The sequence below is a fragment of the Equus przewalskii genome, chromosome 28 (genome assembly GCF_037783145.1).
Source record: "Equus przewalskii isolate Varuska chromosome 28, EquPr2, whole genome shotgun sequence".
NCBI lineage: Eukaryota > Metazoa > Chordata > Mammalia > Perissodactyla > Equidae > Equus > Equus przewalskii.
Genome location: NC_091858.1, coordinates 19,725,351 through 19,742,681, shown reverse-complemented (window position 1 = coordinate 19,742,681; position 17,331 = coordinate 19,725,351). Strand labels below are relative to the sequence as shown.

At 40.4% G+C, this 17,331-nt stretch overlaps 1 protein-coding gene and 1 pseudogene across 20 annotated transcripts in view; one reads left to right on the top strand and one right to left on the bottom strand.

The window, feature by feature from the left end:
- MTUS1 (microtubule associated scaffold protein 1) overlaps nucleotides 1–17,331 on the top strand; it is a 150,853-nt gene that overhangs the window by 55,997 nt on the left and 77,525 nt on the right. The window lies entirely within an intron of this gene.
- LOC139080052 (probable E3 ubiquitin-protein ligase HERC3 pseudogene) lies at nucleotides 12,245–15,646 on the bottom strand (annotated as a pseudogene).

Here is a 17,331-nt window from a genome sequence, read left to right as displayed (position 1 = left end):
GCCAAGCACTGTTCTAAACTTTTTAAATGTATAATTTAATTCTCATAACTCATGTGGTCTACATTCTAGGATTATCCCCATTCTACAGATGAGGAATTTGAGGTTTTGAAAGCTGATGTAACTTGCCCAAAGTTACACAGTCAGTAACTGGTGGAGACAGGAAACAGACCAGGCAGACTGGTCCTGGAGTCGAGGCCCTTAACCCTGTGAGATACACACACGAGTCCTGACACACTCCCTTATTCATTTAACAAGTATCTATTGAGTGTCTGTTTGTGCGGGAACTGTTCTAAGTGCTGGGAATGAAGTACACAAAAGAGTCAAATTCTTGCCCTTGCGGAGCTTAAATTCTAGTAAGGCGAGTCAGAAAACAGGTGAAAAAATGCTTAGTATGTAAGATAATGATACGTGCTGAGGAGATAAAGCAGCGAAGGGAGTTAGACCTTGAAATAGGGTGGTCAAGAAAGGCCTCACTGAGCAAGAGACATTTGAGCCAACACCTGAAGGAGGAGAAGGTAGGAAACATTTGGATACCAGGTGGAAGGACTTTGCAGGCAGAGGGAACAGCAGATGCAGAGACCAAGATGAGGCAGTAAGGGGGGCGCCTGAGGCACAGGGAGCTATCCAGCATGTGTGGCGGGGACCAGGGAGTAGGGCTGAGGCCAACCAAGTAGGACCTCATAGGCACATGGGAGACAAGTGTCTTCTCTTTTCTTCCTTGCCAATATCATCACTGAATTCTGGATCATTTTGCAGGCATTATACACAGTTCTTCCCACTTGGCAAGTAATTCTGGAAAGATTGCTTTATAGAATGACTCATAAACTATGCTTAATGTGTCACTATGCAGTCTCTTCTTTATCCATTCAAGACATGTTTTGAGTGTCTGCTCTGTGTTGGGCAGTCTACTAGATTCTGAGAATACAAACATGATTAAGTAATATGCCCTTTTAATGAGCTCACTAGCTGGAGGGTGAGGTGAAAAGGGGTGTTTAAGCAAATCTGAATGCAAACTCTTCATTCTTCAAACCCCAGCTGAACTGTCCTGGCCTCTGTGAATCTTTGTGTTTATTATCCTGTCCTGTAATTATTTTCTTAGCTCTCTGTCTCCTACTAAACTGTGAGATCCATGAGGATAGAGTCCAACTCTTGGTTATTTTTATATTTTCCAGTGCTCAGTGTACCTATTACACAACAGGTATTTAAAAATGTCGTCTGGCTTGATTTGAATGGAGACTTGTATGAAGCACTGTGTGTCCACAGTAAAGCGAACAACACTAACTCAGCTAAGGGCCGACTAGAGAGGAGCAGTGACATTTGAACTGTCCTTGGAATGTGCCTGTAGGAGTTTGCCAGGCATCGAAGGTCACTGGCATTCTCAAGGGTGCAGATGTAGAGTTACGAAAGCAGATGGTGTGTTGGGGAATGTTGGGGGGCAGGGTCAGCGTGCCTTGAGCAGGCTGCGTGCTGGGGGAACTGACAGATGAGCCCCCAGGAAGCTTGAGGCAGATCGGTTCTAATAGTCTAGACACAAACTTGTAAGAGTCATACTAGTATTTGGGAATAGAAAGCAGAGTGAAAATGTTAAAAATGTGTTGAAGGGAGAGAGTCTGGTAAGCTCTCTTGGTGGTGAATAGTCCCATGTGTCCCCTCAGCTTTGTTTGGCTGGCCATGAAGTGAAATAGGGAATGGGCAGCAAGAAGTGGTTGTCAGGAGAAGGATGGGGTTAGTTTGGACATGTTGAATGTGAAGAGACTAAACACTGAGAAGCACCTCAGAGTGGTATGTGTATGTCTGAGGTTTAAGACAGTAAAAATGTGTAGAGGCTCAGGAAGCCTGTGCAACAAGAGCTGATAAAGATAAGGATGACAGGGATGCCTGTGACAGCCACATGATGGAAGCTTCGGAATGAATCCAGTGCACAGGCACATAAGTCTTTGAAGAAAAGAAGAGACTGCAGAAGTGGGGTGATCTAGATCCCCTCAGAGATTAAATAGGGGGAGTTTGAGAGTGAGGATTCCGAAAAGCCGCTGTGCATAATGGCTGGGCAGCTTCCTCCTCCGTATTTTCCAGCTCATGTTTATGAGGTTAGGTGATTTCTTTCAAGTGAGTTTGTGCAAATTTTGTTGATTGGCTTTTTTCTTTTCTAACCTTAGAAAAGGAAATAAACTTAAGATGATGTTTGATTTTTAGTCTCAATGACCTCATTGTTGGAAGGAGCTCTGCTCGTGAACCTTGGCTTCCAATGAGCTGGGAGGCTGACTTCCTCAGTTCTCATTAGGAATTCTCAGTGTGAGTGCCAGGTGAGCTCACTCACAGCCAGATAAATAAATGTGCTGGTTAATAGATGAAGACCCTGTTCGTCGTCTTTGTGGTACTGGGGAAAGGATGCCACCCCTGCAAGTCTTTGGTTTATGACACCCTTAGTTGGGGGACACATGTTCCCTGGCCCATGACTAGGAAAGTTGTTTTTGTTGCATCTCCACCTGTAGCAGCAGACGTCTTGTGAGCACACATGCAGAGGCACGTCCTGACAGCAGCACCATGAACACTACGCTTCTATGCAATTCAGGTCATCATGAGAACCTTGCTTTGTGGGATATTCTTGTTTCTCTGTCAAATTACCGCTCTCTCAAGACTTGCTGTGTTGTTGTTGTGACTCACCTGTACTGCCCTGACTTTATCTCTCAAGTTTACTCTTGGATTTAAGCAAGTGGTGATGGCTATGCTGAGTACAATTTCTCGCACCCTACTAGTATAATATTGCCTTGGCTAACTTAAGAATGGGGAATGCTGAAGTTACGTTTTGCGATATATAAATGTAGAGTGCTACTGAAATTCTACATTCTGGAAGGTAATTCGCTCACTTAAGACAGTTTGAGAGTGTATACTGTGCAAGTCATACTCCAGACGCTAAGGATTGTGGGATGAGTAAGATGTGGTTCCTGCCCTCAAGGTGTTAGCCAGGTAGGGGAGACGACGCTCATCACATCTGTCCTTATAATACTAAAAGAGCTGTAGGATTTCAGAAGAGGGCAAGATTACCAATACCAAAGTTTGTGGAAATTCTTTCTTACTATAATATAGGTGATTCTATAATATAATAGAGGTACGCCTTTATATACCAAAGGGCCAGTCTTGGTTTAGTGTTAATGCTTTCTACTGTTTAATTTTTGCCACTGAGACCCCAGAGATAAAAATAAGAAGGATACATTTGGATTGAGGTATTTTTCAGGACTCAGCTGGTACACTAGCAAGCAGAAATGAAGGAGCCATTAGGGTTCAGAGTAAAGGTTGAGGACAGAGTCAGTACAGATGCATGGAAATGTGGGCAATTAGGACACAAGACACCGGTGTTCTAGCAGTCAACAAGGAGAAAGGGGTCCAGGCAGAGCCAGGTACATCGGTGTCAAGACAGGAACATGGGGGCATTGTCCAAGCAAGGTAAACCTTATTCTTCCCTTCTCCTGTGTTGAATTTAACCAACATGGAGAGCTAATCAGTTTTCACAGCCTCCGTCCCAGTAGGCTGCTTAAAAAGTGTAGCACTTTAAGTGAAAAATGGGAAGAGAAAAAAAAAAATCACCCTTAATCTCATCACCACCAAATAGTTTTAACTTCATACTTTGTAACTATCCAGTGCCTTTTCTTTTTACATATTCTCATGTACAGATGCTTATGAATGTTTAATGGGGACAAACAGTTCCTACTATTTTAGAAACCCCATACCTGACAGTCAGTAGGTACTTAATTAGTTGATTGAATTTTCTTTTTCATTTAAAAGATATGGTGTCTATTTTCTTAGATTCTTAAACTCTTTAATAACGTGATTTTTAAGTGACTAATATTTCATCATCTGAATGTGCTGTAATTTGTTTCTTCAGACATCTTTGAACGTTAGGTTGTTTCCAGTATATTAAAAAAAACGGTGCACCAAAGAACTTTGTACGTAAGTGCCTAATCTGGTCAGATAAATCCTTGGATACATTCCTTTAGGTGGACTCAGAGGGTGTGGGCATTTTTAAGGCTTTTGATACGCGTTGCCAAGTTCCCTTCAGAACCAGCATACAAGTCTGTGCTCCTACTTTGAATATGTAAGAGTTTCCCAACCCCTTTGCCAGTATTATGACGTTTGTAACACCCTAAATATTCACTATTTAGGGAAGTGCAAGATGGTATCTTATTTTAATTGGCATACTCTTGGCATTCAAATATTTAGTGAATAAATGTGTGATTCAGTGATCAAAATGCTGGGGTACAGAAGTGAGAACAAGATCAAAATGTGCCTTCCTTGAAGTTACATTCTAGTGGGAGAGACAGGCTACACATAAGTAAATACAGTATATAGATGTTTGATAGTGTACAGAGAAGGGGGATCTGAAATGTTGGGGGTGTAGGTGTGTGAGAGAGAGAGAAATTTTGGTTAGTGTGGCCAGGGAAAAGTGGCTTTGGAGTGAAGGCCTCAGGGAGACAGCCATATGAATATCTGGACGAAAACCACACTAGTCAGAGTGAACAGCAAGTGGCAAGACCCCAAGGTGGAGCTTGACTAATATGCTTTAGGAATAGCAAGGGATTGAAGTAAGGAGAAGTGAAATAGGAGATGAGGTTTGACAGGTAGTAGAGAAGCCAAGTCACGTACAGTCTTGAAAATCATAAGAACTTTGGCTTTTAACCAAAGTGACCTAAATTTTAACAGGATCAGTCTGAGAGCTATGTAAAGAATATACTGAATGGGGGTGAGAGCAAGATCAGAGAGACCAATGAGGAGGTATTGCTATGATAACTTCAGGAGATTGTGGCTTCTTGGACCAGGGTTGGGGAAGAGTGAGGGGGTGGGGGCCAGATTCTAGATATGTATGTTGAAGGTAAAGCCAACAGGATTTGCTTAGATGGAAGGAGGAGTGAGGGCAAAAGTGAGGAGTCAGAGATGACTGTGAACATTTTGGGATGAGCAATGGAAGAATAATGAGGCCATGACTGTGATGGGGAAGAATGATGGAGACATGCTGTGCTGGGAGGTGGATGTCAGGAACTCAGGTACAGAGATAGTAAGTTGGGATGAATCATAGATATGAAAGTGAAGGTTTACAGAAGGTAGGCTATGCACGTCTAGAGTGCATAGGAGAAGTCTGGTTAGGGATATGAATTTGAGATTCATCAACGTTTAGACGGTATTTAGAGCCACTAGACTGGATGAGATCACCAAGAGAGGAAGTATAGAAAGAGAACGGGTCAAGGGCACCACTGGGGACCTCGCTGGAGTCCTCCAGTGTACCTCTGGGGTAGTTTAAGCTTTAAAGGGTTAAGGAAATGATGATGAATTACAAAGGAGACCAAGAAGTAACAGCCAGGAAGGCAGGAGGGAAGTCAGTCAAGGGCAATGTTCTGGAAGCCAAGTAAGGAAAGCTTTCGAGGAGAAAGGAGGAATCGGCTGCATCAGATGCTGCTGACGGGGGAATATGGTTGTTAAGAACACAGTTTGGTTCAAACCAGAAGGTTGTATGTGTTTCTCTAACAGGAAGTCTACAGGTAGGCAGCTCCAGATTTGGTGATTCAATGTCACCTGTCTTTCCGTTCTTGCTGCTTGGGCATGTTGCTTTTGTCAGTGACTTTCAGTTAAAATATGGCCGCTAAGGGTTCCGAGGGCCGAGTCCTGCTGCTGCTGTGGACGAAGGCGTTCCAGAGTGCGGGCTTCTCCCGCCATGCCTGCCTGCGTGTTTCCGGCAGGACAAGTCATCCCCAGCCCCTTACCCCCCAGCGCTCTCATCTTTAAGTCTTTTGGGCACAGGCCGGATCGTGTGGTTACCCCTAACCTGAAGAAAGGTTGGGAACGCAAGTATTTGGCTTTTTAAACCTTCCTCTAGGATGTCAGCAACGGAAGTGGGGGTTAGGAATGCCAGTTGGGAAGCCAGAAATATGTTAGACACAATGAGATTAAATTAAAAAAAATTATATTGACTATTTCGATTTACTGTCGTATGATTCCATTTATATGAGTGGAAAATTATATTGACTATTTTGTTCAGAGCTTTTGCTCACTTATATTTTGGGGCCTATACTTCATTATTGTTGATTTGATACTGTCTGTTATCCTTTGTCCTGTGTTTTACTATATGCCTTCTTATTTTGTATATAGTGATTTTAAAGTTTTTCATTTTTGTACTGTGAAATACATCTTTTCCTTTAATTTTTCCTATGTTTTTATGCTTGACATGACCTTCTCTACTGAAAGAAAAGATTGGTTTATATTTAATTATTAAGGTCAATTTGTATGGTTTTGTTTTAAACCCTTTACTTTTTAATCAAATTTTAATTTTTTTTCCATGTATGGTGAGAAGTAGTAGCTAATATTTGTATGGCCATGTGCCAGGTGCTGTTCTAAGCATTTTAAAAACATAAAGTTGTTACAAGAACCTATGAACTAAGTACCACTGTCATCAGCCTCAATCTTACACATGAGGAAGGAGAGGCCCAGAGAGGTTAAGAAACCAGCTCACAGCCAGCCTGCAAACCTAGGCCGTGTGTGTCTAGATTGTCCACTTTCAGCCACTGCATCGTACTGCTCCTTCTCAGATTTTAATTTTTTTTAATTCAGACATCTTAATACCACAAATGTCTTCACTGATTTGAAATACCTCCCTTATCCTTTTCTGAATTTTCGCATTTGAGATTTATTTTTTTTTTTTTTTTTTTTTGATTTTACTTTTTCTTCTATGCTTGACCCTAACACAAAATATTCTATTCAGTGGGTTTCACCTCAAATCTGTTGGTACTCTATCACATGCCCTCCCTCCCTCATCCCACCTTTACTTCTATCATCTAGTTCACTATGATTTGACTATTTTATTTTCTTTCATCTATTTTTCCAGTTCTAAGATATGATATATAACATTGAGTAAGTTTTTAAGGTGTACAACGTGTTGATTTAAAACCCATATATTGTAAAACAATTACCACCATAGTGGTAGCTAACAACTCCATCATGTGACATAAGTATCATTTCCTTTTTGTGGTGAGAACATTTAAGATCTACTCTCTTAGCAACTTTCAAGTATATAATACAGTATTGTTAACTGTAATCACCATGCTGTTCATCATATCCCCAGAATTTGTCTTATAACTGGAAGTTTGTACGCTTTGACTAACATCTCCTCATCACCCCCCCCCCCCCCACCTAGCCCCTTGTAACCACCATCCTACTCTCTGTTTCTATGAGTTAGGCTTTTTAGACTCCACATACAAGTGAGATCATACAGTATTTGTCTTTCTGTCTGACTTATTTCACTTAGTCTGCTGTCAAGGTCCATCCATGTTGTCATAAATGGCAGGATTTCCTTCTTTCTCATGGCTGAAAAATATTCCATTGTATATATACACCACATTTTCTTTATCCATTCATCCACTGACTGACATTTAGGTTGTTTCCATACGTTGTCTGCTGTGAATAATGCTGCCATGAACATGAGAGTGCAGATAGCTCTTCAAGATCCTGTTTTCACTTCCTTTGGATATATACCCAGAAGTAGAATAGCTGGATCATATGGTAGTTCTGTCTTTGATTTTTTGAGGAACCTCTATACTGCTTTCCATAGTTGCTGTACCATTTTACATTTCCACCAATAGTGCACAAGTTCCCTGTTCTTCACATCCTGGCCAATACTGTTATCTCTTGTCTTTTTGATGACAGCCATTCTAACAGGCGTGAAGTGATATTTCATTGTGGTTTTGATTTGCATTTCCCTGATATTTAGTAATGTCAAGCACCTCTTCATGTACCTGTTGGCTATTTGTATGTTTTATTTGGAAAAATGTCTATTCAGTTCCTCTGTCCATTTTTTAATCAGATTGCAAGGTTTTTTGCTATTGACTTATATGAATTCTTTATGTATTTTGGATATTAACCCCTTATCAGAGATATGACTTGCAAATATTTTCTCGCATTCCGTAGGTTGCCTCTCATTTTGTTGTCTCTTGTTGTGCAGGTTTTTATATAGTCCCACTTATTAATTTTTGCTTTTGTTGCTAGAGCTTTTGGTGTCAAATCCAAAAGATCATTGCCAAGACCCATGTCAAGGAGCCTACCCGCTATGTTTTCTCCTAGGAGTTTTACAGTATCAGTATCTCATAAATTTATGTCTGTAATCTATTTCAAGTTAATTTTTGTGAGTGGTGTAAGATAGGCGTCTAGTTTCATTCTTTTGTATGTGGTTATCCAGTTTTCCCAGCACCATTTATTAAAGAGACTATCCTTTCTCCATTGAGTATTCTTGGCTCCCTGTCAAATATTAGTTGACAGTATATGCAAAGGTTTATTTCTGGACTCTTGATTCTGTTTCTTTGGTCTGTGTGTATATTTTTATGCCAGTACCATACTGTGTTAATTACTATATCTTTGTAGTATAGTTTGAAATAGGAAGTGTGATTCCTCCAATTTATTCTTCTTTCTCAGGATTACTTTGGCTATTCAGGGTCGTCTGTGGTTCCATACAAATTTTAGCGTTATTTTTTCTGTTTCTGTGAAAAATGCCATTGGAATTTTGATAGGGATTGCATCAAATCTATAGATGGCTTTGGGACATTTTAACAATATTAACTCTTCTGATCCATGAATATGAAATATCTTCCCATTTGAGTCTTCAATTTTTTTCATCGAAGTCTTATAGTTTTCAGTGTACAGATCTTTCACTTTGGTTACATTTATTCCTAAGTATTTTATTGTTTTTGATGTTATTATAAATGAGGATTGTTTTATTTCTTTTTCAGATATTTCATTAAGTGTATAGAAACACAACTGATTTCTGTATGTTGATTTTGTATCCTATAACTTTACTGAATTGATTAGTTCTAACTTTTTTTGGTAGAGTTATGATTTTCTACATATAGGATCATATCAGCTACAAAGAAAGACAATTTTACTTCTTCCTTTCTGATTTAGATGCCTTTTATTTTTTTTCCTGCCAGACTTCCCTGTGTAGGACAACCAGTCCTATGTTGAATGGGAGGGATGACTGTGTGCACCCTTGTCCTGTTCCTGATCTTAGAAGAAAAGCTTTCAATCTTTCACACTGATGTTAGTGCTGGGTTTATCATATCTGGGCTTTATTATGTTGGGGTATGTTTCTTCCATACCCATTTTGTTGAGTTTTTATCATGAAAGGATGTTACATTTTGCCAAATGCTTTTTCTGTATCTATTGAGATGATCACAAGATTTTTCCCTTTCATTCTATTAATGTGGTGTATCAGATTTGTTGATTTGCATACATTGAACCATCCTTGCATTCTAGGGGTAAATCCTGCTTGATCATGTTGTTTGATCATTTTAATGTGCTGTTGAGTTCAATTTGCTAGTACTTTCTTGAGAATTTTTAGATCTATATTCATCAGATACTGGTCTGTAGTTTTCTTTCCTATTTGTGTCCTTATCTGGCTTTAGTATCAGAGTAACGCTGGCTTCCTAAAATGAATTTGAGTGTTCCCTCCTTTTCTATAAACTTGAGAAGGACTGGCATTAATTCCTCTTTAAATGTTTGGTAAAATTCACCAGTGAAACCATCATGTCCTGGGCTTTTCTTATCAGGAGGGTTTTGATTACTCATTCAATCTGCTTCCTCATTATTGTTCACATTTTCTATTTCTTCATGATTCAGGGTTAATAGATTGTATGTTTCTAGAAATTTATCAATTTCTTCCAGGTTATCCAATTTTTTGGCATATAATTGTTCATAACAGTCTTTTATGATCCTTTGTATTTCTGTGGTATCAGTTGTAAGTCTCCTCTTTGGCTTAAAATGTTATTTGAGGCTTCTCTCTTTCCTTTCTTAGTCTAAAGGTCTGTCAATGCTATCTTTTCAAAAAAGCCAGCTCTTGATTTCATTGATCATTTCTATAGTTTGTCTGTTCTCTATTTCACTTCTTTCTGCTCTCTGATCTTTGTTATTTCCTTCCTTCTGATAACTTTGGGCTTAGTTTGTTCTTTTTCTAGTTCCTTGAGGTGTAAAGTTAGGTTGTTAATTTGAGATCTTTCTTGTTTCTTAATGTAGACATTTATTGTAGAAACTTCTCTTAAAACTGCTTTTGCCACATCCCATTGGTTTTGGTATGTTTTGCTTCCCTTTTTGTTTGATTCAAGATATTTTTCTATTTCCCTTTTGATTTCATTTGACCTACGGTTGTTCAGCAATGTGTTGTTTAATTTCCACATATGTGAGAATTTTCCAGCTTTCTTTCTGCTATAATAGATTTCTAATTTCATACTATTGTGGTTGGAAAAGATACTTGGGTGGTATGATTTCAACCTTCTTAAATTTGCTAAGTTCTTGCTTTGTGACCTATCATATGATCTTGAAGAATGTTCCATGTGCATTTGAGAAGAATGTGTATTCTGTTGCTGTTGAATGGAATGTTATATATATGTTTGGCCCATTTCATCTAAAGTGTGGTTCAAGTCTAACATTTCTTTTTCATTTTCTGTCTGATGAGCTATCTATTGTTAAATATAGGATATTGAAGTCCCCTACTATTATTGTATTGCTATCTATATCTCCCTTCAGATCTCTATTTTAATATATTTGGTGCTCTGATATTAGGTGCATATGTATTCACAGTTGTTCTAGCTTCTGGATGAATTGACCCCTTTGTCATTGTATAATGACCTTCTTTGTCTCTTGTTACCATTTTTGGCTTAAAGTCTGTTTTCTCTGATATGTCTACCCCTGGTCTCTTTTGGTCTTCACTTGCATGAATATCTTTTTCTATCCCTTCATTTTGAACCTGTGTGTGTTCTTAAAGCTGAAGTAAGTCTCTTGTAGATAGTATGTAGCTGTGTTTTTTTTAATTCATCCAGCCACTCTATGTCTTTTATTTGAGAATTCAATTTATTTACATTTACAGTAATTATTGATACGTAAGGACTTACTAATGTCATCTTGTTGTTTTCTGGCTTTTTAGTAGTTCCTTTGTTCCTTTCTTCCTCTCTTGCTGCCTTCCTTTGTGAACTGATGACTTTCCATAGTGGTATGCTTTGATTCTCTTCTCTTCCTCTTTTGTGAATTTACTGTAGGTTTCTGCTTTGTGGTTACCATAAGGCTTACAGAAAACATCTTATAACACTATTTTATGCTGATAACAGTTTAACTCTGATCACATACAAAAACTCTGCCCTTTTCTGTTTTTTATGTCATGATTTACATCTTTTTATATTGTGTATCCATTGACAAATTATTTTAGCTACAGCTATTTTTAATACTTTTGACCTTTAGCTTTTACACTCGAATTAAGTGGTTAACACATCACATTAGAGGATTAGAATATTCTGAACCTGACTATATACTTATTTTAACCAGCATGTTGTATATTTTCATATGTTTTTATTTTATCAACTAGCATCCTTTCATTTCAGCTTGAAGAACTCCTTTTAGCATTTCTTGTAAGTCAGGTCTAGTGATGATAAACTCGCTCAGCTTTTGTTTGTTAGAAAAAGTCTTCATCTCATCTTTATTTCTGAAGGACAACTTAGCTGGGTGAAATAATCTTGAGTGGCACCTTTTTTTTTCTTTCAATACTTTCAATATATCATCCCATTCTCTCCCAGCCTGAAAGCTCTCTGCTGGCAAATCTGCTGACAGCCAGGAATCCCAGTGCTGCCTAAAAGCCTGCTGTGCTAAATGCCATGTGGGATCCTGGATTGGACCCCTGTGGCAGAAAGGTCCAAACACTGTTCTCTCTGGTTCAACGTCCAACTAAGTCCCTCTAAGACTTCAGTGAGGTCAGCCACTCTGTCATTGTGATTCCTGCACGTCTGGTCTCACGGGGGCTGGCAAATCCTTCTTTGTGGACTAGATACTCATATGTTAGGCTTTTTAGGACACACAATTGTTGTCACATCTCCTTCCTTTTATTTTTAACCCTTTTAAAAATGTAAAGCTCGGGGGACTGCCCTGCAGCCGAGTGGTTAAGTTCGCGCACTCCACTTTGGCGGCCCAGGGTTTCACCCATTTGGATCCTGGGTATGGACCTAGCACCGCTCATCAAGCCATGCTGAGGTGGTGTCCCACGTAGAACTAGAAGGACCTAGAACTAGGTACTGGGGGGCTCTCATTACACTTTCACTGAATCCCGCCCACCAAAAGTTACTAAATAATTTCACTAAATTGGTAGACGACTGACAGCGAAGGAAGTTCCAGAGCTTCGCAGGGGAGGGAGGGTAGACAGGTAAATCCAGAAGTGCCCATCCGGAGAGTCTTTCCCCCTGATTTTCTGTATAGGCCTCAATGAGGACACTGAGGAAGGAAGGGAAAGCTAGGGCCGGCTGGGGAACCTCAGGCCAGACTAAAGCCCTCGTAGTTGTCAAGGGCCTGTGTGAGCCGTGCGCTCAGGATCTCTTTGCTGCTGTACTTGGGCAGGTCAAGAAGGTTGTAGCAAGTGTGGGCCACAGGCAAGTACTCCTCCCCGCTGGCTGTGGACTGGATGACGATCTGTAGGCTCGCCATGCCATAGATGGGAATCCGATCACTGCCCGTCAGGAACAAGAGAAACTTCTTCTTCTTTTCCAATGGAAACTCATGAAATGTTTCCCAAAATAGTTTCACGGTGGGATGTGTGGCTGAGTAATCACCCTTGTAGATGGCAGTCTCTTCTAGTTCCTCCCAGTTGTAGTTGCTGTTCCCCACCATCATGGCCCTCAGTTCTGAAGGCTGGAAGAGCTCAAGCACTTTGCCACCACACACCTTTAGGAAACCACTGGAAAAGGCTGTGTACCATTCATGAACTGAGATTTGGAAGACATAATTCACGTAAGCATCCACAAACTCCTGCCTGTTATCCTTGCACACAGTTACTTTGTCTCCTTCAGGTATCAGTTTCTTCTGTTCAACCACTCCATAGCTTTCTCGACAAATCGTGAAGTTGAGGCAGAAAGTCTCCTCAATATCTTCCCCAGGATAATCTAAAAGTTCTTGAAGACTCCTTCCTTCAGTGGGTGACAACTCCTTCAAGTCTTCCAAGCCAGGCTCTACATTCAGTAACTTCTTGTAGAGAGCCAACGGGAAGTGGAGATCGACCACGGTGGAGTTGTAGATAGCTAGGCCACAGGTTATGCCAATCAAGTGAAACCAGTTGTGCTCTACAAAACACGTATCTGAAAACCACAAGAGATTTGAATCCTGATAGTAGGTAAACATTCCATAGATGGGATTCAAAAGTTCTTTTAAAAGTAAAAGAAAGAACTCTTTTGTGACACCACCAGCATCCACTGCTTCTTCACCATCAAAGATTACTTTGAGAGGCTTTTTCAAATCAATATCAGAATGAATGCTCAGCTCTCTTAGGGCATCTCCAACAAGGTTGTTCCTGCGCACGTGAAGGACCAAGAAGGGGCTTCTGGCCAGCAGAGGCTCCAGGGTGAGAAGCATGAAGACATTCTGCAGGTTGGCTCCATTGACCGCCACCTGCATCTGTAGTTCAGCATCAGTCTGTAACATTTTGGTCTTGGCTTGGGCATCAAAGATGAAAGGGTAGGAACAAAGTGTCACAGCATCCTGTATTATAGATGGTCTAGCTTTCATGCCTGCTTGATGCAAGAACCACATGAGGTAGTCTTCCTGAATGTCCACGAGACTGGAAATCTCAGGAATGTAAAATGTATCATATTCCACATGCTTCACTTTAAGATTTACCTTATACAACTTCTCCAAGAGCTTGAGAGCTGCTGTAATGTAATTGTTAAACAGCACAGGAATTAAGAACGTCTTTCTTCCCCTCAGTAGATAAACAACCGCGCCTTTATAGAGGTTTACCAGCTTCATGAAATATTTCGGGCACACCTGAGACCACCAGTTATCTAAAACTTTGCTAGGGTTTGTATCCAGCCGCAGAATGGCCATAGCCAGGGGAATAGTCAACGTTATGTAATACTTGGAATCCTGGAGCAGGGGAAACTCAGGTAGTATTAAATAGATTCTCAATGCTTCAACATCTGGTGGTGAACTCGACAACTGAGGAATCAGGCAACTTTCAAAGCTGTTTAAGATCTGTTCCAAAATCATGGAGTGCTGGGAATTCATTAACTTCTCAAATAACACTCGAGTTGAGTTCAGGTCAATCCCAGGGATTTTGGGACTTGTTTTAAAATGTTCATCAATTTTTTTTTCAAGAAAGCTTCCATTCCAACAGGCTGCAGAAGATAATATCTGAACAACACCATTGATTGTATTTGCGTTGTTGTGTTCTGAGAGTTTTTGTCTCCAAACTGCTATAGTTTCATCGTTTATTAAACTGGTGTAATGTGCTTGGTTCATCGTCCTGAAGTCAACAGCAGGAGAAGAATTCTCATATTTGGAGCAAAGTACAAAAGTTTGGTCTCCTCCAGAGAAGATCTGCTTAACTATATGATATTTAAAGCGATCAGCTCTGGCTGAAAGCTGGCCACTGTGGGCAGCCCAGTAACCTTTCACAGGAGATGGGCACTTCACGTTACAAGTGTGTCCAGTTCCTAATTGACCTCTTGCTCCACAACCAAATGCATAGATGAGTCCAGAAGAAGGCACGAAGGCTAGGGTGTGTTGTCTGCCACAAGCAATCTGAGTGACTTCACTGCCCATCAGCTCTAGAACTCTTCTTGGATTAACCTCGTCATTCATAGAGTCATGTCCAAGTTGCCCGCAGGAACCAGCACCAAAGGTAAACACACCTCCACTTTTTGTGAGAACTGCTGTGTGTTCTTCTCCACAACTAATATAGACAACTTTTTGCGTTCGTAAGAGTTTCACATGGCAAGGAGACTCTCGATCTTCTTCATCACTGAGCCCTAGCTGCCCTGCATTATTCATCCCCCAGCCAAAAACGGCTCCTGAGAGAGACAGGGCAAAGCTGTGCGCCCCTCCTGCAGCCACCTGAGCCAGCGGGATCCCCTCCAGGGACCTCACCCTCTGCGGGCTGGCTTGGGAGGGGAACTCCTTCCCCAGGCCCAACTGCCCGTGGCTGTTCTTTCCCCACGTGAAGAACTGACCATCAGCTGCAAGAGCCAAGCAATGCCAGTTGCCACAGGAAACTTGTAATATTGTCTGCTGGTTCAGCTTTTGTATTAACCTGGGCACTGCCACCGCATCCTCAGTAGTCATGAGTCCCAGTTGACCATCGCTCCCTGCACCCCAAGAAAACAGCTGGCCCCGGTCTCTGAGGGCCAGATTGTGGGACTCGCCACATGCCACATGGACAATGTGCTGATCTGCCAAAGCTCCAATTTGCTCTGGCTTGTTTCCTTCCCTCTCGTGGCCCAGCTGGCCCTTGGTGTTCAAACCGCATGTATAGACTTCCCCATCCTCCAGAAGGAACACGGAGTGGTTTCCTCCACAGGCCACTTCCTTGACGCTTCTATCCGATATGAATCCACACACCTGTGGTTCAGCCACAATGCCCTGCAGGTTGGTGCTGATCCCAGGTTGGCCCAGAGACCAATATCCCCAACATAACATTGTTCTTATCCTTCAGGGAGTCATGTAGCCAGAGGTCACACACTTGGCATTTGGACTAGAAGGCAGAATGGTTCCACTTTACCCTGCAGATCTTAGCAGCAGCCGAACCGCCCCTCGGGATTCCGACGGTGACAGCCCCTCTGGCCCGGCTCGGGGTTTCTCCGCTTTCGGCGTCACCTCGCATTTGAGATTTATACACCAGTTTATTAATCTGTCAGTATAGTTTTGTGCCGGTAATAGACTGTTTATTTTATATCATCTTGTAATAACTAGTAGTGCAAATTCCTTCTCCTTACTTTTTTCTAACTTTTTTTTATTGTGGTAAAATATATTACATAAAATTTATCATTTTAACCATTTTTAAGTGTACAGTCATACTAAGGACATTCACATTGTTGTACAACCGTCACCAGTGTCCCATCTCTGGCACTTTTCGTCTTCCCCAACTGAAACTCTTGATCCATTAAATACCAACTTCCCATTCTCATCCTCCCCCAGCCCCTGGAAACCACCACTCTACTTTCTGTCTCTATGAGTTGGACTACTCTAGGGAGCTCATCTAAGTGGGATCCTACAGTATTTGTCCTTTTGTGCACAGCTTATTTCATTTAGCATAATGTCTTCAAGGTTCATCCATGTCGTAGCATGTGTCAGAATTTCCTTCCTTTTTAAGGCTGAATAATATTCCATTGTTTGTATGTGCCACATTTTGTTTATCCATTCGTCTGTCAATGGACACTTGAGTTGCTTCCACCTTTTGGCTATTGTGAATAATGCTGTGAACACGCATGTACAAATGTCTCTTGAAGATCCTGCTTTCAGTTCTTTTGGGTATATACCCAGAAGTGGGATTGCTAGATCATATGGTAGTTCTATTCTTAATTTTTTAGGGAACCACCATACCATTTTCCATAGCAGCTGCACCATTTTACTTTCCTACAATGCACAGGGTCCCAGTTTCTCTGTGTCCTTGCCGATATATGTTATTTTCTGTTTTGTTTATATAATAGCCATCCTAATAGGTGTGAAGTAGTATCATTGTGGTTTTGATTTGCATTTTGCTAACAACTAATGATGTTGAGCATCTTTTTGTGTGCTTGTTGGGCATTATATTTCTTTTTTGGAGAAAGGTATGTTCAAGTCCTTTGCCCATTTTTTAATCAGATTGTTTTGTTGTTGAGTTGTAGTCCTTCTTATTATTTTTATGTTCCAGAATTTTTTGGTTATTCTTACTTGTTGTAGACTGATTTAAGTTGTTTTTTAAAAGCTCTCCAAATTCCCCCTTTAAAAACAATCATGTGGGTTTAGATCGGAATAACATTCAATCAATATATTAATTCATAGAAAAATGAACATGTATGTCCACTTATTCAAACCTTATGGCCCTTATTTTTGTAATTTTTCCATGATACTAGCACTTTTTGATAAAATTATTCATAGAAATAGTGTGTACACATATATGACTATGTGTACAAATACTTTTTGTTGCTAAAGTAAAGGATCTTTTTTCTGTCTTTTCCTGGTAAATCAGAAAGCTATTGATCTATAGTATTTACTTGGTAAGCAGCTTACCATGCTTATTTAAATGGTTTTTAGACAATAATACTCGACCATTGAAGCTAAATTTTTTAATATCTACGTTAATATTAATGACAAAATTTGATCCTTTCGGGTGGATTGAGAGTGAACTTGCAGCTACAGTTTCGAGTGTGTGTAATTTATTTCTCACATAGCTTGTTAATTTTTTATACCTTTAGGGGGCTGCTCAGTTTTTGTGTTTTAACTATGTGTCTGTTTATTTGGCATTTTCTCTTCCTGACTGTAGTAGTTATGGCTCTGCCACTTGCATGCCTTATT